Here is a 24,712-nt window from a genome sequence, read left to right as displayed (position 1 = left end):
GAGACAAATATTTAGAAAGTCAAACAGAAAAAGAGAGTGAGGGCAGAATAGAAGCACACCGACAAACAGAAACCTAAACGAAAAAGAAGAAATGAAAATGAGGAAAAGTATGAAAAAGAAAAGCAGAATGTGACAAAGGATGGATAAAAGCAGTTGTAAGTAAGAACTGAGAGTATGTGCTGCTTATTTTAATTTTTTTCATTTATAGTTCTCAATATAAAACTTAAAATCTGAGGCTTAAAAATAATGAAATTCTCTTGGCATTAGGGTGAAGCAATGCATCTGATAAAAGACCCTAATTTTAATAATAGCTATTAATATTTTGATGACCCTAATTACTTACACAGTTGGGAATCAGAAATAGACAAAAGAAAGAGCAATGACATTCAGCGTTGATAAAAGGCCATTTAGTGATTTTCTTCCTATTTCCTCTAAAAAAGAGATGAATTATTTCGTAAGAATAAAATAATTGTTTCATAAACGGAGGGGGAAGGAATTCATATCATAACAATTCCAAATGCTGTTAAAATTTCAGCTAATTCCAGATAAAAAGCAAGCAAAACTCTCAAAAACCTTCTAAACAATTCAATTATACGAAAATGACATGTGCTCTTCAGTATCACCTACATGATGAGATTTCACTTTTGAGGAATCAAAATATCGAGGTAAATGTCAAAGTTTTCAGACTGTATAATTAGGAATCAGATACTCCTCATAAATTACATAGTTTGATTAGCATTTGCTCTCTTTTGCAATGTGATATCTGATTACGCTAATCATAGCAATGACAGATCTAGGTTTTGCTGTTACAAGCACTTTAAAAATTATTCCACCTCTTCCCCCAAAAGGGTAGCACACCATTACCATGAGTTTTGAAAGTTAAGATTCTTAGCTTCTTAATTTCCAAAAGTCTCATTCATATTGTATTTGTTCCACAATAAAATTTTTAAAATTGAACAAGTCATATAGTATGTCTATTTTAAGATGAACTTCAAAGAGAAGTCATTTTTCCAACTGACAATTTGCTGTGCTATACACAAACACCGATTAGCACACAGGTAAACCATTCTATCAGTAAGTTACAAGAAGTATCAAACATGTGAGGGACTGGGAGAAGAAACTAGTGCTACAGCTGAGAAGTAAATGACGCTACTTTTCACTCCATCAACCTAAACAAATATATCTTTGCAAAAATAAACAAAAACAATTTTAAAAGGCTCTCACTTTCAACATGGTAGAATTTTATCACACATCCTCTAACAAAAATTATGGTACTAAGTGAACATGAATACTTCTTCATGTATCAGATTACCTTGTATACAAATTTAGCAAATGAATTAAGAGTCACATACCTTCATTGTATTGGTATTTGCTTCATCATACAGAGTTAAGAAGATGTTCTTTCCATAGTACCTGTAAACTGCTGCTCTACGTTGCTCCTCTACAGAGCTCACTGCACACATCCAGCTGATTAGTCAGGCATTGGGAGTGCCTGCTAGAGCAGTCTAAAGCACTTGCTGAGGACTCAGACAATAGAAAGTCAACAGCTGTATGTTGTGATGTCAGTAACACTCTAGCCAGTCACCACCCAGAATATCTGAAATGCATCAGAAGCTATATTGAGCTCTTCATTAGCAATTCAGAAGCAATGATGCAAAAGCCCATGAAACTGTGAATATGCAAAGACTGTCAGGATTTTTGAGATTTCTCGCTATTAAAATATTGTTGCACAATGATGCCTGATCCCAGGTTGAAGAAAAAAAGTTGAGACAACCATATTTTTCTGTAATTCCTTAAAGAACAAGCCATAAATAATTTAGGTATGGTTAATGTCATTTTTAAATTACTCTCTTTGACACTTCTAATATCACTAACAAAAAGCCTTAAAAAAGGCAATTTGTCTATAATAACCAACTTCCTGTGACAGTTTTGCATCTTCCAACTGACTTTACCTGTCACAAAGAAAGAAAATGAATTAACAGCACAATTTCTTATTTCTTAATCTGTTTTTGCTAAAATTAAAATAAGCTTGCTTATTTCTGGCAAGAGCATTACTTCTTCATACCAACAGATGGAGATAGCAGTAGAGCTGCAATCTGAGGACAATTCTGCCTCGTGTCAGATGCTTGTTGGCTATATTACCTCAAGTGGCGGACTTACAAGAAAAGGAATCAACCAAAATCGAATTTAAAAAACCAGGTTTAATAATTATAAGGCAAACAAATCAGATAAAGAAAACAGAATACTAATTGTATCTATTGGGCAACACACTGAACCAGATGAGTATGTTTTCTGGATTCTAGCTATTGTTTTCAGTGATAGCTGGTACAGCATGCGCCTCTGTTTCCCATTTTGTTAAACAAAGATCATACTTTCCAAAAGCATATAGGGATGTTGTAAGGATCCATCAGACAATGCTCATATATTACCTGCACTACGTGAAGAAACATCTATACACCACTAACCAGAAATCGCACTTTTCCATGTCACTAAAATGTTAAGTCACGTAGAGTTTATATAACCTTACGGATTAATAAACCAGCAGTGCTCTTTATACCAATTTGACAAACACTGAAAGATACCAGCTTTATAGTATAATGTGAAAAAATATTAACACCTTTTCAAAAATGCTCAGCCCTAGAAGTAGATTGTTGAAAATACATGAAAATCCACAAAATCTTCCCAAATCTTCAAACAACAAAGGTGATGAGGCAGCTAACAACACTGAGACTTATCTGAGAGGCTTCCCACTGATTTACGTAAAATTTCTCCAGTGTACAATCTTTTACTGCACCCTGCACTTTCTGGTAAAAATCAAGTGCCAGCCTAGGTACCCAAAAAAACAAATATCCAAGCCCCTGACCTTTCCATGACGAGTTACTGCTTTTGCCAAAGGGTATAAATAATTTTTTTCTCAGATAAAATCTTTGTTACTTATGAGAAACATATTTCAAGGCAGCTTTTCTTAAAAACTGTAATAGAAACTCTTGTTATGAAACAGATGGACAAGCTAAAATGCAGAATAATGAAACAACCCACTTACATTGCAGCAAAAACAAATGAATATTTTCTACTACATTTCAAAAGATTCTCTTTCCAAGCTTTGGAAATTGTTAGGCAGGCCTTATAAACTCAAGTAATTGTGAATTAGTAAAAAGTCATAATTAAAAATATCTTAAAATATAGTTTTATTGCTGTCAAGTAGAGGTTTTCCACTAATTATGAACGGAAGTAACTTAGCTGTTAATAGTGAGATTTTAGTGACAAAAAACTGTTAATTTAGGAATAATCTACAACTTGTTAATAAGACAGAATCTTATCTTTAATATTCTTTTTGGATGCTACACCAGTAATTGTATGAGTTGGCTTTGTCTCTACCTTACAAATGTTAAAACACAAATAGTGAAACAGGTTTAGGTTTGTAATGTTGTTGTGGAACTGTGCTTAAACATGCTACCATGGTCAGGTAATGATAACTTTCAAATAAACCCTCAATAACAGAAATTTGAGTTAATATTCATTTATTTTTTTAGACAGAATCTCGTTCTGTCACCCAGGCTGGAGAGCAGGGGCGCAATCTCAGCTCACTGCAACCTCTGCCTCCCAGGTTCAAGTGATCCTCCTGCTTCAGCCTCCCAAGTAGCTGGGATTACAGGCACCTGCCACCACAACTGGCTAATATTTGTATTTTTACTAGAGATGGTGTTTCACCATGTTGGCCAGGCTGGTCTTGAACTCCTGACCTCAAGTAATCCACCTGCTTTGGCCTCCCAAAGTGCTGGGATTACAGGTGTGAGCCACCACACCCAGCTGAAATCTGAGTTAATAAAATTTAACTTTTCGCTTGCACCTTAAATTTTGTGCTATCCATTTTGGAAAGTCCAGCAACAACTTCTGCAAAACCAGAAGTACACTGACTCTACAGGGTTTACTTGTAGTTATAAGGCAAAAAGATAATTCCCATCTGAATGATAGGAACTGGGGCAACTATGGGACTAATATCAGAAATTTTATTATCTAAATCTAATTACTGACATGGCTGATAAACTTTCTTCTTAATTTTTCTGGTGCCTTAGCTCTTGTGGAACTTTAAGATCTCAACTTTTACAGGTAAAGACAACATTTGAACCTAATTCTCTCACATACTTCCTAATACATTCTAAACAAAAACAGCAAATGATTACTATAGCCAAGGGCCATCTTACGGTAACAATTTTTTAAAGAAATTTTAACACATCTTTTGAAGGAGAAACTCAATTATTTTGCAACCACTAATGTAATCACTGATTCTGGCAAGGATCATAAATATATGACAAAATCTGTTAGATGAGAGATGGTCACTGAACAAGATATTCTTTGGTTACTGATAACTTTTAATTTCAAAGGTATGTTCATTACCAGCAGACTCTACCTTAATCAAGTGATCAAATTTAACATCACCAATAATCAGGCAGGCTAACCTTTTACGCCTCCTGATATAATGCAACAGGGAAAAAAATCACCTATGCTCTATTTCTCCAAAAATATTTAATCTGAATCTAATCATGAAACAATCAGATAAATTCAAACTGTGAACCTACAAGACAGCTAGCTTTAATGCTGAAAAAAATCAGTATTATGGGAAAAAAACCGGGAAAATTACAGAAGACTAGAGAGACCTGTAAACAAAATGTAAAGTGTTATATTTGATTAGATTCGGGAATCTGAGGAGCAACTGAAGTAGTATATACACGGTTGGTATATTAAATGATTACGTTTTATAAATGTTAAATTTCTTGGGTGTGATAAAAATACATTAGCCAGAGAAACAGACACACATAGAGAGAGAAAGCAAATGTGCCAAAATGTTAAGAAGTGGTGAAGACAGAAGGCTATATCTGTGTGTCTATTTTATAACTTTAAACTTTTCTGTGAAACCCTTTCCAGTAGGCCTTTCATTTTCTTTTTGAAGTAAAGATCTATATTTACTGCAGCATTTTTTATTAAGAATTTAAAACATTTTAAAAACTGGTTAGGATTTTTTTTTTTTTACAATGCTATGGGGGCAGAAGGAGACCATTATATAGCAATAAACCTCTATTAGCAAATATACAACATTCTCATATTAACTATATACAGTACTGTAATTTGAAGTAAAAATACCTCACTTTGAAATATAAAAATAGAAAGCAGAGGATGTTATCCTCCTAAAGGAGGGTTCTTTTCCACTATTCCATACCACGCAGTGTGGGTTTCTGGCCCTCCCAGCTTCCCGCGTTCCCTGCACCCTGTACTGAGTAAGTTGATCTCCCCAAGTGGTATTCTGTAGCAGAGTCACTGCCAACAGCCCAGGGACACAAAAAGACCAAGGCATTTCAACTCTGGAAGCTTCCTCATTCCCTTAAGATTCTGCTTTTACTGAACATAAAATTGTAATAACCTAAAAGGAGGTAAGAAATTCACTTCCTATGATTTTTAATTTTCATTAAAATTAAAACCATTAACTAATTTGTATTTATTTATTTATTTGAGACAGTCTTGCTCTGTTGCCCAGGCTGGAGTGCAATGGCACAATATCGGCTCACTGCAACCTCCGCCTCCCAGGTTCAGGCAATTCTCCTGGCTCAGCCTCCCTAGTAGCTGGGATTACAGGTGTGCGCCACCACGCCCGGCTAATTTTTTGTATTTTTAGTAGAAACAGGGCTTCACCATGTTAGCCAGGCTGGTCTCGAATTCGTGATCTCAGGTGATCCGCCCACCTGGGCCTCCCAAACTGCTGGGATTACAGGTGTGAGCCACCGCGCCTAGCAAGATGGAAGGATTTTTAAAAGGAGGGAATAAATCAAGAGGTACGGGATATACAGTTACAAAGCACTCATCCATTATCTCATTTAGTCCTTAAAATTCTGAGGAAAAAATCAATTCACCAAGATAATTTGATGTCAAGGCTTAGAGTCAACATAATTCTTAAGAATCTAAGTTGAGGATAATGATGCAAAGTAATTAAGAATATAAACTGAGAGATTTTACAATAATTTAGATGTAAGGTACCATGAGTTAAGGTCAGAGTGTTAACTGGGAAAGAACAATGAAGACAGTGGACAGACACTTCAAAGCAAAATTTAGAAGGCTAATAAAAATTCAAAAACTTGAAAACCTGGATAAATTAAAGAATGTTGATGCCACTAGAAGTAGGAAATTTGGCATGGTCAACTGGAATAGGGGCAAAAATACTAACTTCTACTCTTGTTCACCACTGACCAAAAGCAAATAAACAAACATTAAGCAGATAAACAACCCTAAATCATCCTCTTCAACTTAACATGTCATAGAGAGGAGATACTACTTACTACTAAGTGGTGAGGAAAGATTGTGGTATTACTCAGATAGTCAGGTAAAGTCAATCAACAGTCCACAACCAATGGTGCAATGAGGTATCCAAAGTTCCAGCGTCAAAGACTACACAGATAATTATAGAAGTAAGGCACCAAGACTGTTGAGGGTAAAGTGAAATGTTCCACAGGTGGGAAATGGAATTGAATTATGAGTATAAGGAAGGACTCATGAGAGTTCCCCTACTGTGGATCTACAGGCAAACAGGACAGACAATGCTCTCAAGGATCTTATACCCCACTTTCTACATACAGTATCTCTGGGCTCCACCCTCACTAATACTGTAATATAGGTAACCATTATTAGTTCCTGCTTAGATTTACCCAGGAGACTTCTTACTGGTCTGCAGCCTTTAAAATGGTTCTGCTTCCCTCTAATTTATTCTTTATACCATAGATGGTCTAATATAAGATATAAACATTATAAAAGAGTAGTAAGTGCCAGGACAGGGGAACTAAAGGATGCCATGGAAGTATCTGAGGGGGACACTGAAAGCCAGTCTTTGAAGGTCAAATAATGTTTTGTGGATGAACTAACATTTAAGCTATCATTTGAAAGAATTAGCCAGGGAAAGAAGACAAAGAATTAGAGGAAGAAAGAACAATACGAACAAGACCCAAAAAGCACTAGGAAGAGTGGATTTGAAAGTAGCTCAGCAAGGCAACAGCTTCAAGTTCAAGGAATGAGTGAATTTCAGAGTAGCTCAGCAAGGCAAGAGCTTCAAGTTCAAGGAAAGCTAAGAGTTTATTGTTGTTTTAAAACAATAAAGCTGAAGATGTAAGTAGGAGCAGACAGGCAAGGCCTTGTGAGTGAAGTTTAAGAGCTAGGACTTTTCCTGAGACTCATTAGGGAGATAATGAAGACAATTAGGGGAGTGACATGTACAGATTTTTCACTTAAAGGGTGACAGCTGATGCCAATCAAATGGATGAGTCCTCTAAGGGAGAGTATATTAAGAGAACAAGCAAAGAAATCAATGGTTGACTCCAGGGGAATAAGAAAAATTCTATTTAGAGCAAGCCCCAATAATACTGCAACAAAAATATCAATAATAAATACAAGTATCTCTTGTGACTCTATTCAATCTTAGTTCAAATAGTGAGAGCTCTGATAGCAAAGCTTACTGTGTCATGAAAATTTTTCTGGCTTCTGAGCTCAGATAACAAGAGTTTAGGTAACAACAGATACCTGGTACCTCAAGCCTTTATCACTCATCCATTCATTTATTTAGAGACAGGGTCTCCCTCTTGCCCAAGCTGGAGTGCCGTGGTGTGATCTCAGCTTGCTGCAACCTCCACCTCCTGGGCTCAAGCCATCCTCCCACGTAAACCTCCCGAGTAGCTAGGACTAAAGGGTGCATGCCACCATGCCCGACTAATTTTTGTAGAGATGGGTTTTTGCTATATTGCCCAGGCTGGTCTTGAACTCCTGGGCTCAAGTGATCCGCCTGTCTCGGCCTCTCAAAGTGCTGGGATTACAACAGTGCTGCGCGAGCCACTATGCCTGGCCCCTATTTTTAAAGATGTTTTATTGGAAATAATTTTAGAATCGGAGAAAAGTTGCAAAAATAGCACAGACATCCTGTATATACCTCATCCAACTTCCCCTTATAACATGTTACATAATTATAGTACAATTACTGATATCAGAAAATTATAACACTATTAACTAATACTACAGACCTTATTTAGATTCCTTAAGCAAACGTCACCAGTTTCATGATTAGATTAGGCATTTTTGGCAGGGACACCACGGAAGTGAAATTGTGCCCTTTCAGTACATTAGGGAACACATGACATTGGCGTGTCTCAGATTACTAGTGATTTCTACTTTACCTGGTTAAGGGGGTATCTGCCATTTCCCCCCACCCGCTGCCCCATAGTTACCATTTTTCTCTTTGTAATTCACATCTTGTGGGGAGATATTTTGCGACCTTGAAAATATCCTGCTTTTCATCACAAATTATCCCATTGAGTATCCACTGATAGTTCTTGCATGCAATATTTATTACAGTGTTGTCTGCCTAATGATGGTTTTTATTTCTCTCTTTTCATCTATGCTAACTGGAATTCCATGTAAGAAAGAGCTGTCCTTCCTATCCCTCCCATCTATCTTATCTACCTAAATGCCTGTACATGTGTTTTATTTTGTGGGTTATAATCTAATATTATCATTATTTTGTTTCTCAAATTATCCCAGTTTGGGCCATTGGGAGTTCCACCAGATGGCTCCTGTTGTCCTTTCAACATGCTTTCATCGTTTTTTGAATTACTTTCTGGCACCACATGATGTTCCAGGCACATCTTGTATTATTCTTGCCCCCAGACTCAACCATTTTTCCAAGGACCCATGGTTCCCTTTACTGGAGAATGGCATTTAAAGAAGATCTGAACACTAATGTGCTTACTAGGGTATCATTCCTCTGGCTCTCTCAGGACAGAGCTCGGGAATATGTGTATGTACAGTATACACATATTCACACATCTGTATTATGTATTTTTGTATTCATACATCATACGTATATTAAAAACCATGACTTCATATGGATACCTCAAACTCCAGTCAATGAACATAGCGTTAATTCTAGCCTACTCCTATCTTAATCTGTAACTTCTTTAGACAACAATGAGAAGTCTGACTTTCATTATCTACAATATATTCACTTATTTTTAAAACTTTACACAAAAGGCAGTTTCATAATTCCTAAGTGATACCTCTGTGAGAAACACATTTACTACTTACAATATTTGTTTTTTGTCTTGTGTTTAGCTTTAGAATGCCTAATCAAAATACAGTTTTCCAAAGTTACTTAGTTCTTTTCTTCCCCACTCAAGTCAGTGTTATTCATTGACTTCATAATCAAGTTAATATTGTTCATCTGTTAGTGCTTGCATTCCATTTTGGGCTCCTTTCTCCATACCTGCCAATATCCAAGTTGATTTCTGTTATTTCTGAAGACTATGTAAAAAATTACCAGGGTTCTGAGAGTCAAAGTCATATAAAAAATTACAGTCAGAGAAGTGCTGCTCCCTATCTCTACTATCTTATTCCCATTACTCCCAATCTTTCTATACCATTCTCATGCATTCCCTGTAAGAAACTAGTTTCACTAGTTTCTAGTTTATCATTCTGGTATTTCTTTTGCACAATAAGTTGACATCTGTGCCTGTATTTCCCTGCTTCATAAAGAGTAGCATATTATAGATACTCTTCATACTTTATTCCCTTAATTGCACTGCAAGTAGTTCAGAGATTTTCCTCATTCTTTCTTACAGTGACACAGTACTACTCCATTGTGCGGCTGTACCATCATTTATTCAATCATTCTCCTGAATGGGTATTTAGGCTACTTGCAATATTTTGTAATTACAAACACTCCTAAAATGGATACACTTCTTTAGAGAAGATTCCTAGAATTGGGATTGTTGGGTCAAAAGACAACTGCATATGTCAATTTATTAGGCACTGCTCTCCAGAAAAAGGGCTATGCCAGTGTGCACTTTTACCAGCAGTATGAGAAAGTGCCTTGCAACAAAATTAGCTGACATTCTTTTTAGTTTTCACTAATCTGACAGACGAGAAATGGTGTCTCAGTGCTGTTTTACTTTTTTTTTTTTTTTGAGACGAAGTTTTGCTCTTGTTGCCCAGGCTGGAGTACAATGGCGCAATCTCAGCTCGCCATAACTTCTGCCTCCCGAGTTCAAGCGATTCTCCTGCCTCAGCCTCCTAAGTAGATGGGATTACAGGCACCTGCCACAACGACTGGCTAATTTTTGTATTTTTAGTAGAGATGAGGTTTCTCCATGTTGGTCAGGCTGGTCTCGAACTCTCGACCTCGGGTGATCCACCCACCTTGGCCTCTCCAAGTGTTGGGATTACAGGTGTGAGCTTATTTCTCCGTATGAACTTAAAACTTTTTATGTGCTTAAGGCCCAGTTTTCATTGTTTGTGAGTTGTCCATCTACGTATTTTCCCCATTTTTTCTAGCAGGTCTTTGGTCCTTTGTTGCTCAGGGTTTTTTTTTTTTTTTTTGGTTATTTAATTATTAAGAGTTCTTTATATATCAGGGATATGGCTTTTCAGCCTTTTGGCTAAAATCAAGTGTAGTATATTACTGCTATAAGCCTTTTGGCTAAGGTATATGTAGAAAAAATTTTCTTCGAGTGTGTCAGTTTGGTTTTTTGACTTTTTTTCATGTTGGTTTTTGCCATGTAAAATTTTCTTTATGTAGATGTGTTTGTCAATCTTTGGTTGTCTCTGCATTTTGAATCATAGCCCAAAAGCCTTTTTCATTCACCAAGGTTAAAGAAGAAAACATGGGTTTTCTTATATGGTCTTTTTTTCTCTCTCTTTAAACATTTAGATCCTTAACCTGTTTGGAGGGTTTTTTTTTTTTTTGGTAACAGCTAATTATTGGATATAATTTATATAGCATACATTCATCCATTTAAATTCATTCGGTGTCTTGTTCAGTGGCTTTTAGCATATTCATACAGTTGTGTAGCCATCACAATAAATTTAGGAACATTTTCATTATTCCAATGAGAAACTACTATACCTTTTATCAGTCACCCCTCTTTAAACCAAACTCCCTTAGCCCCCAGCAACCACTAATCTACTTTCTCACTTTACAGATTTGCCCTTCATTGACATTTCATATAAATGAAATCATACAATCTGTGGTCTTTTGTGACTGCTTTATTTCACTTAGTATAATGTTTTCAAGTTTCACCCACATTGTAGCATGTATCACAGCTTTTCTTTTTATTGCTGAATTATGTTTCATTGTATGGACATACCACAGCACACTCTGCTTATCCAATTATCAGTTAATACACATATGAGTTTGAATTTTTTGGCTGTTATGAATAATGCTATGAACACTTGTGTATATGTTGTGTTTATTCTTATACATGGCACAAGATGTATAATACACAAGATGTATCTAATGTTATTTCTTTCTAAATATCTCAGTACTATTTATTCAGTGGTATCATTTATTATCTGGGACATTCAGATATCTGGGTACCATTTATTAAAAAGCCAATTTCTACCTTCTATCACTTTTTTTTTTTTTTTTTTGAGACAGGGTCTCACTCCGTCACCCAGGCTGGAGTGCAGTGACACTATCATGGCACACTACTGTCTTGGATGTCCTGGGTTCAAGCGATCGTCCCATCTCTCGGCCTCCTGTGAAGCCACCATGCCTGCTAATTTTTGTAGTCAGGGTTTCGCCATGTTGACCAGCGTGGTCTCAAACTCCTGGGCTCAAGTGATTCGCCTGCCTTGTCCTCCCAATGTGCTAGGATTACAGATGTGAGCCACTGAATCCAGTCCAAGATACCATTTTTATTATTTCCACTTGTACCTGTGTCTGTTTCTGGGCTTTCTATTCTACTGCTCTATTTATTTATTCATGTGATAGCAGCACACAGATTTAATTATAGAAGCTTTATAGTATATGTTTTAATGTCTCTTAGAGCTAGTCCCACCAACAGTTTCTCTTTTCTAGTTTCTTCCTGGCTATTCTTGTATATTTGTTTTCCCATAAGACTTAGTATCAACTTGTCTAACTTAAAAAAAAAAAAAAAGGCTTCTTGGTGTTATTACTGAGAATGCATTAATTTCAGAAATCAAGGAGAACTGACATCTTTACAATGAGGAGCCATCCTATTCAAATCTACTTTTATGACTTAAGTTTTGAATAAGTTTCTTCCTGTATGCTCTGTCCATTTTTATGTTTAATAAGCATTTAATCTTTGTTGTTATTGTAAGTGGAGTTTTCTCTACCATTATGACTAACTGGCTACTGTCTGTATATAAGAGTCTATTGATTTTTTAAGTTAATTTTATTGAATTTTTTTATCATTTGGATTAATTTTACTAGTGATCCCCCATAGTTTTCCAACCATACTACAGGTTGACTATCCCTTATCAAAAATATTTGGGTTGGGCGGGGCATGGTGGCTCATGCCTGTAAATCCTAGCACTTTGGGAGGCCAGGTGGGTGGATCACTTGAGGTCAAAGTTCAAGACTAGCGGGGCCAACATGGTGAAACCCTGTCTCTACTAAAAATACAAAAATATCCAGGTATGGGGATGGACACCTGTAATCTCAGCTATTTTGGAGGCTGAGGCAGGAGAACTGGTTGAACCTGGGAGGTCAAGGTTGCAGTGAGCCAAGCTCACGCCATTGCACTCCAGTCAAAACCAAAAAAGTTTGGGTCGAGATATTTCGAATTTTTTTGCATTTAGGAATTTCTTCATTATTTTCATTGCGGCCTTAATCCAAAATCTGAAATGCTTCAATAAGCATTTACTTTGTGCATCATATGACTGCTTAAAAAGTTTTGAATTTTGGAGCCTTTCAGATTAGGAATACTCAACCCGTATTATATAATCTGCAGAGATGGTCTTTCTTCTTTACCCATTCTTATGCCTCTAATCGATGTATCTAACTATATTGGTTAATACCTCCATTATAATGTCGAACAGCATTAAGATAGTGCACATTTGCCTTGTATAATGCACATTTGCCTTGTTTCTGTATATTGTGGAAATACTTCCAGTATTTCCCATTATATGTAAGACTCCTGGCTTTAGGACTAAGATATATAAATTTCATCATTTCAAAAATGTATCCCACAATCCCTATTTGAGAGAGAGAGAGAGAGAGAGAGAGAGAGAGAGAGAACGAGCACAAAATGGGTGGATCTTGTTGAAGGCTCCTTCAGCACCTATGGAAATAATGAGTTTTCCTCACAAATCTATCAATAGGGAGTATGCTAATGAGTATCCTAGTATTAAGCCAGTCCTGCATCCCTGAAATAAATCTCACATGGTCATGGTATATCACTTCATAATGATAATATTTAATTTAGTATTTCTACATCAATATTCTTATGCGATGCTGATTTATAGCTTTCTTCAATGCTGTTCTTACCAGGTTTAAGTATCAATAGTATGTTTGTTTCACAGAAATTCAGAAGCTTTCCAGCATTTCCAGTGCTCAGGAACAATTTATGCAGCAGTGGGACTATCTGGTCTCTGAAGGTCTGATAGAATTGCTTGGTGAAACCATTCAGGTCTAATGCTTTTTGGTGGGATAGTTTAGTAGTATTCTTTCTTTTATGGAAATTAGTCTGTCCAACTTCTTTAACTCCATGTTGGTAATCTGCATTTCCCTAGAATATTACTCATTTCATCTAGGTTTCCAAATAACTGCAGTGAGGTCTGCTAAGTAGTCTCTTGTGATTTTAAAATTTTTAAAAAATTTTTAGTGGTTATTTACCACTTTCTTATCTTATTTTGCATATCTATGTTTTACTCCTTTCCTTTACATGATTAAGTTAACTAACCGTTTGTCTATTTTCAGAATTTAAAACTTTCAGAATACAGATTTATTAGGTCTTGTTTTTCTATTCCCTACCTCATTAATTTCTGCTTTTATCTTTATTATTTCCTTCTAGGCATGCTGTTTAGGTTTACTTTGTTTTCCTAAATTTTGTTTTGAGCTCAAAATTTAATTCATTTATGTTCATTTTTTCAGATAAATGTGTTTACTGCTATAAATTTTTTTATTAAAGCACTATATTACTGGGATGTTTTACAAGATTCCTATTTTAATAGTGCCCTCTTCTGTCAGTATAGCAAAGTCCTGCCAATTATTTGTTTTGTTGTGAGGGGAACAGTTGGCTATGAATTCTGTAACTTAACTTTGTGGTTCTCTTTGTTTTGCTGCATTCTGAATCTCCTCCTTTGCTTTATCACCTTTTCACCACTCAACTGCCAAAGGGTGCTTCTCCTCTACTTATGTACCTTCTTTTTCTCCCCTAGAAGCTATGCACTTTGAAGACTGCCTCTTCAGATTGTATGTATTTTTCTTTTGATTTTTTAGGCAGAGTCTTGCTCTGTCACCCAGGCTAGAGTGCAGTGGCGTGATCTCGGCTCACTGCAAACTCTGCCTCCCAGGTTCAAGCAATTCTCCTGCCTCAGCCTCCCGAGTAGCTAGGATTACAGGCGCCCGCCACTGCGCCCAGCTAAGTTTTGTATTTTTCAGTAGAGACGGGGTTTCACCATCTTGGCCAGGCTGGTCTTGAACTCCTGACCTCACGATTCACCTGCCTCGGCCTCCCAAGATTATGTATTTTTAAGTCCCTCCGCTGTAATCCCTACTCTTACTCTATTTGGATACCTTAAAAAAAAAAAAAAAAGAATTTTCAGACTTAGGGTAGACTTTTTCTGGCTGAACATTTAGATAACGTTAAGATTCCCTCTCCATTTTGTCTCCATTTTTCTTTGCCTATGCTTGCCACAAAGTCTTGTGGCAGGCAGGAGATGAATGGAAGTATGAGAGATCACATGCCAGGATCTGCTGAGTGCTCTCTTTTTAGTTACAGTAATACTGAATTCTTAGACTCTCTTCAAGTTATGCTGTCTTCAAATTCTGTATAGATTTTTTTCCTTCCTATTCTATATTTATTTGAAGGAAAATTGGGAGGCAGTAGATCCATGACCACTACTGTCTTTAGTTATTTGGAAGTCCTCCTTGAAAATTTTCTTTTGGTAACAGCTTATCGACATACAAACGACATGTCATATAACTGCCCATTTAAAGTGTATAATTCCATACTTTTTAGTATACTCATAGTTATGTAACAATCACAATCAATTTTAGAATATTTTCATCATCCCATAGAGCAACTGCCCTCTTTAGCTATTGCCTCCTGATTCCTCCATTCCCCATCCAGACCGAGACAACCACTACTATCTCTATAGATTTACCTATTCTAGCCATTTTATATAAATGGTATCATACAATATATGGTCTTTTGTGGCTGACTTCCTTCACTTAGCACAGTGGTATCGAGAGTCATCCATGCTGTAGGATTTATCAGCAATTCATTCTTTATCGTGAAAATAATATTCCATTTTATGGATACGCCACATTTTGTTTATCCATTTGTCAGCTGATAACATTTGGCTTGTTTCCATCTATTGATTATTATAAATATGCTGCTATGAACATTCATGTACTATCCAAATTTTTGTGAGAACACGTTTTCATTTCTCTTGGCTATATATCTGAGTTGACTTGTTGGGTAAAATGACAACCCTGTTTCCCCAGCAATTTTGTACAATTTAACATTCCCAACAACAACGTAGGACGGTCCAATTTCTGCACATCCTTACCAATTCTTATGTGTTTTATTTTATTATAGTCATCCTAGTGGGTATGAAGTCATATCTCATTGTGGTTTTGATTTCAATTTTGGTTTTGATTTACATTTTCTTGATGGCTAAAATGTTGAGTATCTTTCCATGTGCTTATTGGCCTTATGTGTATCTTCTCTGGGAAAATATCTATTCATATCACTTGCCCCTTTTAAATTGGGTTATGTGTCTTTACTACTGAGTCATAAGAGCTTCTCATGTATTCTGTATACAAGTCCTTTTTCATTTTTTAAAATTTTGCAGGCTGGGGCCAGGTGCAGTGGCTCATGCCTGTAATCCCAGCACTTTGGGAGGCCAAGGCAGTGGGTCACTTGAGGTCAGGAGTTTAAGACCAGCCTGGCTAACATGGTGAAACTCTGTCTCTACAAAGAAAAAAAAAAAAAAAATTAGCCGGGTGTGGTGGTGTGCCTGTAATCCCAGCTACCTGGGAGGCCAAGGCAGGAGAATTGTTTGAACCTGGGAGGTGGAGGTTGCAGTGAGCTGAGACGGCACCACTGCACGCCAGCCTGGATGATGAAGTGAGACTGTGTCTCAAAATAAATACAATAAATTAAAATAAAATTGTGCAGGCCAAGTGTAGTGGCTCACGCCTATAATTCTAGCACTCTGGGAAGCCAAGGTGGGTAGATCGCTTGAGTCCAGGAGTTCGAGATTAGCCTAGGCAGCATAGTGAAACCCCATTTCTACAAAACATACAAAAATTAGCTGATATGGTGGAGTGTGCCTGTAGTCCTAGCTCCATTGGGGGCTGAGGTGAAAGGATTGCTTGAGCCCCAGAGGTAGAGGCTGCAGTGAGCTGTGACTGTGCCACTGCACTCTGGCCTGGGCCACAGAGTGAGACCCTGTCTTAAAAAAAATAAATAAAATTAGGCCAGGTTCAGTGGCTCACGTCTGTAATCCTAGCACTCTGGGAGGCTGAGGCAGGTGAACTGCCTGAGCTCAGGAGTTCGAGACCAGCCTGGGCAACATGGCGATACCCGGTCTCTACTAAAATACAAAAAATTAGCTGGGTGTGGCAGTGTGTGCCTGTAGTCCCAGCTACTCAGGAGGCTGAGGGAGAAGAATTGGTTGAACCAGGGAGGTGGAGGTTGCAGTGAGCTGAGATTGCGCCACTGCACTCCATCCTGGATGACAGAGCAAGACTCCGTCTCTAATAAATAAATAAATAAATAAATAATAAAAAATAATAACAAAATAAAATTTTGCTACTAAATATCCTGTAAATCTTTTATCAGATACATAGTTTGCGAATATTTTCTTCCATCTGTGAAAATATTTCACTTTCTTGATGGCATCCTATAAAATATAAAACTTTTTAATTTGGTGAAATCCAGTTTATCTGAAATTGACATACTTGAAAAACATTTTTCAACAAACATTTTATATTCCTCATTAACTAAAAAAATATGTTGCAACTCCAGGAATTTCTGGCAGTATAGGCATGTTTTAAAAAGCACTGTATAGTTATTTTTGGCCTCAAGAATAGTAAATCAAAAATGCTAATAAGTATATTGACTTTTCTGACAGGTCAAAATGCAATTTTTGATCAAGTCATTGCCTAAATGAGTCTTCCTACCATTAGGCTACAACACACATGTTGAAAATAGCTTTGTGGCACTTTAGGCTAGATGATATTTTTAAAAAGAAAATAGTTTTAAAATTAAGACAATAAAGCTAAATAAAAGAGCAAAGGACCTGAAACAATAAAACTGTACATTTGATGGCATGTAAGAGCAACAAGGACTTCGTCAATACTGGCAAGAAGCTTTATTACACATAATCTCTACAACGAAGTCTGTGAATTACTTAATTTCTATCTTCTTGTGCTCATTTCTACAATTCTGGGAGAACTAATTTTTATCCTAGGCCCTCAGTTGTAAAGGGGAACTGATTCTAGCATTAGGTTTGGGATGCATAATGCAATCAATAATTTTTTTTTCCAAAAAAGTTTTCCTTTCCCTTTGAATATATAAACCAGTTTTCCCTCCTCTTTTTAGCTGCTAAGTTATACAAAATAGTTTCTTGAGAGGCTGATGGTAATTGTGACACAGTCATCTAATCACTAACAGAAATCAAATGAAAGATTTTTTTTTTTTGCAAGTACATGGGCCACAAAGTAGAAGGCAGTATTTGCTTATGTATTCCTACAGTATACAGACACATCATTACACATGGAAGATAACACTTTAGACAATACTTTACTACCCTATATGACATTTAACACTGAGATCATTTAACTTGTATAGCAAATAAAGAAAGGTCAGAGAATTATTCTAGATGCAGTTGGTGGAACACAAGCTTAAGTGGCAGAAAATAAGAATAATTTAGCTGTTTAAAATTCTTCATCTCAAATACCCTAGTAAATAAAAGATATGTTTATAATCAATAGTTAATTCAAAATCATCAGCTGAGGAAATAGATTTTTCTATTTATTGAATGAAAAACAAATGGATCAAGAGTTAACACTTAAAAAGAGCTTACTGGCCAGGCGTGGTGGCTCACACCTGTAACCCCAGCACTGTGGGAGGCCAAGGCAGGCAGATCACGAGGTCAAGAGATCGAGACCATCCTGGCTAACACGGTGAAACCCAGTCTCTACTAAAAATACAAAAAATTAGTGAGGCATGGTGGCGGATGCCTGTAGTCCCAGCTACTCGGGAGGCTGAGGCAGGAGAACGGCGTGAACCTGGGAGGCGGAGCTTGCAGTGAGCTGAGATTGCGCCACTGCACTCCAGCCTGGGCGACAGAACGAGACTCCCTCTCGATAAATAAATAAATAAATAAATAAATAAATAAGAGCTTACGACATGAAAGGTATGTTCTAAGCATTCCCTGTGAGGCAAGTTGTACTAACATCCTTATCTCTGAGTTGGGAAAACTAAGACACAGATAGGTTAAGTAAATTGTTTAAGGTCACACAACTAGTGAGTGGTAGAGTCTAGTATCTGAAGTGAGCGGTCTGGCTCTATAATCCGTGTGCTTACCTACTTTGATATGCTACCTATTTCTCTGTGATTATGAATTTTTTTTTTTTTGAGATGGACTCTTATTCTGTTGCCCAGGCTAGAGTGCAGTGGCATAATCTTGGCTCACTGCAACCTCTGCCTCCCAGGTTCAAGCGATTCTCCTGCCTCAGCCTCCCAAGTAGCTGGGACGACAGGCATGCGCCACCATGCCTGGCTAATTTTTGTATTTTTAGTAGAGATGGGGTTTCACTATGTTGTTCAGGCTGGTCTTGAACTCCTGACCTTGTGATTCACCCGCCTTGGCCTCCCAAAGTGCTGGGATTACAAGCATGAGCTGCCGTGCCCAGCAGTAATTGAGGAATTTTAAAAAATCTTCTATATTCTTAATAGTTTTAACTGACAAACATCACCATCTACTCTGATTTATTCCTACAGAGTCGGGCAAATCTAGCCCATGTACTCCAGAGTATTAAACCAGTGAAACTTAAATAGGCTACAGTAAAAACTGCAGGACTTTGTAAGTGATTGGACTGGAGGAGATAAAGGAGATATGATGCCCAAGTTTCTGGTTTGAGGGACTGGGTATACAGAGTGAGAATTAAGATCAGGATTTCCTGAGATGGGGGTGGGGGAGGAGGAAGTCTTCCCTTCACTGTCCTTTTACACATTCTTCGACTTTGAGGGTAGTGAAATCTCAAGACTGAGTGGTTGGACCTCATCCACTTGAGTCTGTTTCCCTTACTGGCCAAGTGACAACTCCTTATCCCTTTCTTCCGAGAGGTCACCAATACGCCCTATGAATAGAATTGTTTTTTAAATGAAAAACTGTTTTTTAAAAAAAATACTGTTAAACTTGTATGAATACTGAACTCCATCTCAAAGGTTAAAATAACTGTCACTAGGCCAGGCACAGGGGCTCACGCCTGTAATTCCAGCACTTTGAGAGGCCAAGGCGGGTGGATCACCTGAGGTCAGGAGTTCAAGACCAGCCTGGCCAACATGGTGAAACCCTGTCTCTACTAAAAATACGAAAAATTAGCCGGGTGTAGTGACAGACGCCTGTAATACCAGCTACTTGGGAGGCCGACGCAGGAGAACCACTTGAACCCGGGCGGCGGAGCTTGCAGTGAGCCAAGATCGCGCCACTGAACTCCAGCCTGGGCGGCAGAGCGAGACTCCATCTCAAAAAAACAAAAACAAAAACAAAAACAAAAAGACAAGCAAACGAACAAAAAAAACCTGTGGCCAGGTGCATTGGCTCACTCCTGTAATCCCAGCACTTTGGGAGGCCAAGGTGGGCGGATCACTTAAGCCCAGGAGTTTGAGACCAGCCTGGGCAACACGGTGAAACCCCATATCTACAAAAAATTAGTGGACATGATGGCATGTGCTTATAGTCCCAGCTACCCGGGAGGCTGAGGTGGGAGAATCACCTGAGTCTGGGGAAGTTGAGGCTGCAGCGAGGCGTGATTGAGCCACTGCACTTCAGCCTGGGTTATAGAGTAAGGCCCTGTCACAAACAAACAAAAACAAAAAAACACAAAAATGTGGCCAGGCATGGTGGTTCAGGCCTGTAATCTCAGCACTCTGGGAGGCCAAGGCAGGAGGATCCCTTGAGACCAGGAGTTCAAGACCAGCCTGGTCAAAAGAGTAAGATCTTGTCTCTCCCCCCAACAAAAAAAAAAACAACAAAAAACAAAAAGCCAGGTGTGATACATGCCTGTAGTCCCAGTTACCTGGGAGTCTGAGGTGCGAGAATCACCTGAGCCCAGGAATTTGAGGTTATAGTGAGCTATGACTGTGCCTCTGCACTCCAGCCTGGGCAACAGAGTGAGACCTTGTCGCTAAAAAAATAAAAAACAAAAAAACAAAGGTAAAAAATAGAAAAACTAGCTCCAGGAAAATCCTGAAATGAGAACAGTAGATGACTCTTGGGCATGGTTTACCCTTTCGATGAAAAAAACCTGTTAGTTTAAATATTTAATTAAAGATTTTAAAATTTTACTTTACTTTTTTAAAGGGAAGATAAAAGAGATGTATCTTGATATACTCTAGGATACTAAGCTCTAGAGGTGAACAGGTGAAATACTCAGATATACCATTCTCACCAGAATACTGGTCAAGCAGTAAACCCCTAGTCCCCTTCCCCACATTGGTAAAAGGTCACAGTTTGGGAGTGAAAAGTAAAGCTTATGAGTGTACGTGTATGCATATACATAATGTACTCATTCATCTTTGGGAAAAATCAAGTTACTATCTATATATATGACTCAAGAAATTAACAGTACCCAAAGTACCTGGGTGTGTAATTCCAAGGAATAAGTACTAATTAATTATATTGGGCTCTAACTGGATGAAGTGTATAAAGAGAAGCAGGATTGTTAGGAGACAGCAGAGACTACCTGTCTATGGGATGCAGATTGGTAGGATACTGCTCAGTTACTGCAAAAAATTCATACATTCATCTGTATCCCAAGCACTATTACAGATACTTTTGAAATTAAAAAGAAATTCTTTCACACTTGAAAAAGCTGAGAACTTGACCACAAAGACAAGTAGTAGAGCCAGTAGTGCCAATACCAGCAAGGTAGAAAGCATCTTGCTGGGGTTTACATTTTTTTTTCTGAGACGGAGTTCCGCTCTGTCGCCCAGGCTGAAGTGCAATGGCACTATCTCGGCTCAGTGCAACCTCTGCCTCCCAGGTTCAAGTAATTCTTCCGCCCCAGCCTGCTGAGTAGCTGGGATTACAGGTACCCGCCATCATGTTGGCTAATCTTCCTATTTTTGTAGAGACGGGGTTTCACCAAGCTGGCCAGGCTGGTCTTGAACTCCTGAACTCAGGTGATCTGCCTGCCTTGGCCTCCCAAAGTGCTGGGATTACAGGCATGAGCCACCATGCTGGGCTTACAGTTTTGATCATTTCCTTCCCTAGGACCATCCAAACAACTAACAAACCTTAATCTGAACCTCTTGCTCACCAAACAGCCTTCTAATTAATAGTCTGGATTTCCATGCAGATTAACCTGAAGAAGAAAATATACTGGTAATGCTGACAGAAGCACTACTCAACTTTCACAGTAAATTAATAATCTGGCATTCGGATTTATTCAGTCTCTGCAAACATCATTAGCATATATAACCTGAGCTTATTTTATGTGAATCTACAAAAACAAAATTTCTGAGTTCTCAAAGTTGAGGCCACAAGCACTGTATTTCAGTAATGTAAACGATGCCTTGTAAGATCTCTGGGTAGTACCACTCTTACTCCCTAACTTATCCCCTTTCACATAAAGATGCTACTGTAAGATAGTACAAAGAGTTTTACAAATATTCTGGATTAGCATTACAAAACAATTGCCAAGTTTTTTTTAAAGAAAAAAATCCCCCGGCTTACCCCTCAAAACCAAGGGTGTGTCTAGCTCAGGGAAGGTAGAAGTTGTTCAGGGTAGACAATCAGATAAAATAAGATGCAAATACAATATATAAATAAGTTACTTATTTTTAAAAAAGTTTTCAATTTTACTATACATATATCTGAAGTTAAGTTTCAAATGTATCTGTTGGGAGAAAAGCTGAGTGTTGGGAGAGAAGCTGAGGCAGGGCTTGCCTGTTGGCTAGATTTGCTGGCTCCTTGCTTCTAGCACTCCCATTATCTCAAGTAGCCATATGTTTCCCATTCACTTGATACACCGTTTCCTTTCAACCCCCACATCTCACCACCTGTTTCTTTCTTTGATCACCAATAAACAGCATAGGCTCCCAGAGCTCAGGGCCTTCACAGCCTCCACACTAGCCATGGCCCCCTGGTCCCACTTTCTCTCTCAAACTGTCTTTTTCTCATTCCTTTGACTCCACCAACTCATCGCCCCCAAGACCTGGTGTTGGGTCTGATCACCCCAACATGTATCTTTTTATTGTACAAGGCAGTGATTTAGTTTCTTATTGTTGAAACTGCAAAAAAAAAAAAAAAAAGAAAAAGAAAAAGAAAAAGAAAAAAAAAAATCAAGTCTGGCTGTGAGCAGTAATTTCTACTAATTAAAATTTAATAATTAAGTTATATTTTTAATTTTGCAAGTAAAGAAGAAAAAGATGAACATACCTGAGAGAAACAGCCAAAGAAATGAACAGGTAGTCCAAGGCAAAGAAATGAAAGATTTTTGATTGAAGAAAAGCAATTTTTAAAAAAGCAGCATTTTTGAACTAGATCCAATGGCACGTGCCTATAGTCCCAGTTACTTAGGAGGCTAAGGCAGAAGGATTCCTTGAGCCCAGGATAAGTCCAGCCTGGGCAACATAATGAGATCTTGTCTCTTAAATAAATAAATAAATAAAACATTTTTTTTCATTGGCAAGGACAGAAGATAACTTTGCCAAGTGCAAGGAGGGCTCAGCAAATGTACACTCTCATAAACTGTTGTGAAAAATGGTCCAAACTCTTTGGAGGTCAGTTTACCAGTATGTATCAAAAGCCTTATACTGAATATATCTTTGATCCAGGAAGACCACTTAGAGAAAGTTTATCCTAAAGAAAAAACTACAACATACATCAAAGTGTTGTTTTAAAAGACTGAAAAACTGTACACAGTAGAACTGGCTGTGTTAAATGGAAATACAGTACATTCAATAAAATCAGAAATGTCCTTACTGGCAGCAAAGAGGATAATGATATTTTAAGTGAAACAAAAAAGTAGACCATAAAATGGTATGCACAGTATGATCTGATTTTTAGTTAAAATAAGAAAAAGGAATACCTTATCCATTTTGCGGTAACTACTTGCCAGGCAATGTGGAAAATACACTTTTAAAAGTTTGGAAGGTTATACACCAAATGTTAACAGTAAATAGTAATTTATTGGTGGCTAGTTTTCATATTTTTGCTTATCTGTATTTTGTCCTCTATGAATATGTATTAATATTTATTTTTAAAATATAAACAAAATCTATGTGCTAGGACCTATATATGTGGGAAATGTGACTCTTTGAGACCAATCTTACTCTACTCTGCACTGTAGAAATTTTTCTGCAACATTTAGAGGACTCAGCACTTTGGGAGGCAGAAGCCAGGTGGATCACCTGAGGTCAGGAGTTCGAGACCAGCCTGGCCAAATGGTGAAACCCCATCTCTACCAAAAATACAAAAATTAGCCGGGCATGGTGGTGCACACCTATAATCCCAGATACTTGGGAGGCTGAGGCAGGAGAATCGCTTGAACCTGGGAGACAGAGGTTGCACTGAGCCAAGATTGCGCCACTGCATTCCAGCTTGGGCGACAGAGTGAGACTCTGTCTCACAAACAAAGCAAAACAAAAAAAGGAAAATTTTCTGCAACATTTAAATTCACCATTTGCAGAATGCACATTTCATTTATCTCCTTTCTAAGTACAATATTACACATGGTAAGAAAGCAGCTGCATATAACTTACTGCCTAGGTAGAGGTACAAAATATACAGTAATATAGTTTGGACGTTTATCCCGTTCAAATTTCATGTTGAAATGTAATCCCCAATGTTGGAGGTGGGACCTGTTGGGAGGTGTTTGGGTCACGGGGGGAGATTCTTCATGAATGTCTTGGTGCTGTCCTTGTGATGATGAGTGAGTTTTTGCTCTGAGATCACGGAGGATGTGATTCATGTGGCACCTCCCCACTCTCTCTTGTTCCTGCTCTTGCCGTGTGATGTGCCTGCTTTCCTACCCTCCCTATGATTGTAAGCTCCTTGAAGCCCTCACCAGGAGCAGATGCTGGCACCATGTTTCCTGTACAGCCTGCAGAACACTGAGCCTAAACAAACCACTTTTCTTTATAAATTACCCATGCTCAGGTATTCTTTAATAGCAATGCAAGAATGGACTAACACATATAGAATAATACATGAGCTAAACTGTAACCATAAAAAAATTAAGGCTGGTATTGTACAGCCAGCTTATTTTTAGTGGTTGGTCTTTTCCTCCCATCACAGGATTATAAAAGTATTCCACTGGGCTTTGAGTATTTACCCCACCCTAGTCCTAACTTATTTAAAAAATAGTAATGGCTATTATTATGGAGTCCTAAAAAGATATTTGTTATGATTTTATACCAAATACCTTGCCAAAAATTTTAAATGGCTACTAAAGAGCTAAAAAGTATACAATCAAATC

The 24,712-nt window shown here is 37.8% G+C and overlaps 1 protein-coding gene across 23 annotated transcripts in view; it reads right to left on the bottom strand.

Annotated features, from left to right (window-relative positions):
• The window catches only part of R3HDM1 (R3H domain containing 1), a 198,121-nt gene that overhangs the window by 140,875 nt on the left and 32,534 nt on the right, over window positions 1–24,712 (bottom strand). For 2 of the 23 annotated variants that reach the window (XM_031651728.1, XM_031651730.1), the window contains exon 1: window positions 1,353–1,507. The exons of 19 other annotated variants lie outside the window; for them this stretch is intronic. The gene's annotated coding sequence lies outside the window, so the exon portion shown is untranslated. Of the gene's footprint in view, window positions 1–1,352; window positions 1,991–24,712 lie in introns of those variants that run through there. 2 more of the 23 variants (XM_031651723.1, XM_031651732.1) reach the window with 2 other exon arrangements.

The sequence above is a fragment of the Papio anubis genome, chromosome 10, assembly GCF_008728515.1.
Source record: "Papio anubis isolate 15944 chromosome 10, Panubis1.0, whole genome shotgun sequence".
Taxonomy (NCBI): Eukaryota; Metazoa; Chordata; class Mammalia; order Primates; family Cercopithecidae; genus Papio; species Papio anubis.
Note: the sequence above shows the minus strand (reverse complement) of the source record. Positions and strands in the feature narration are given on the sequence as shown.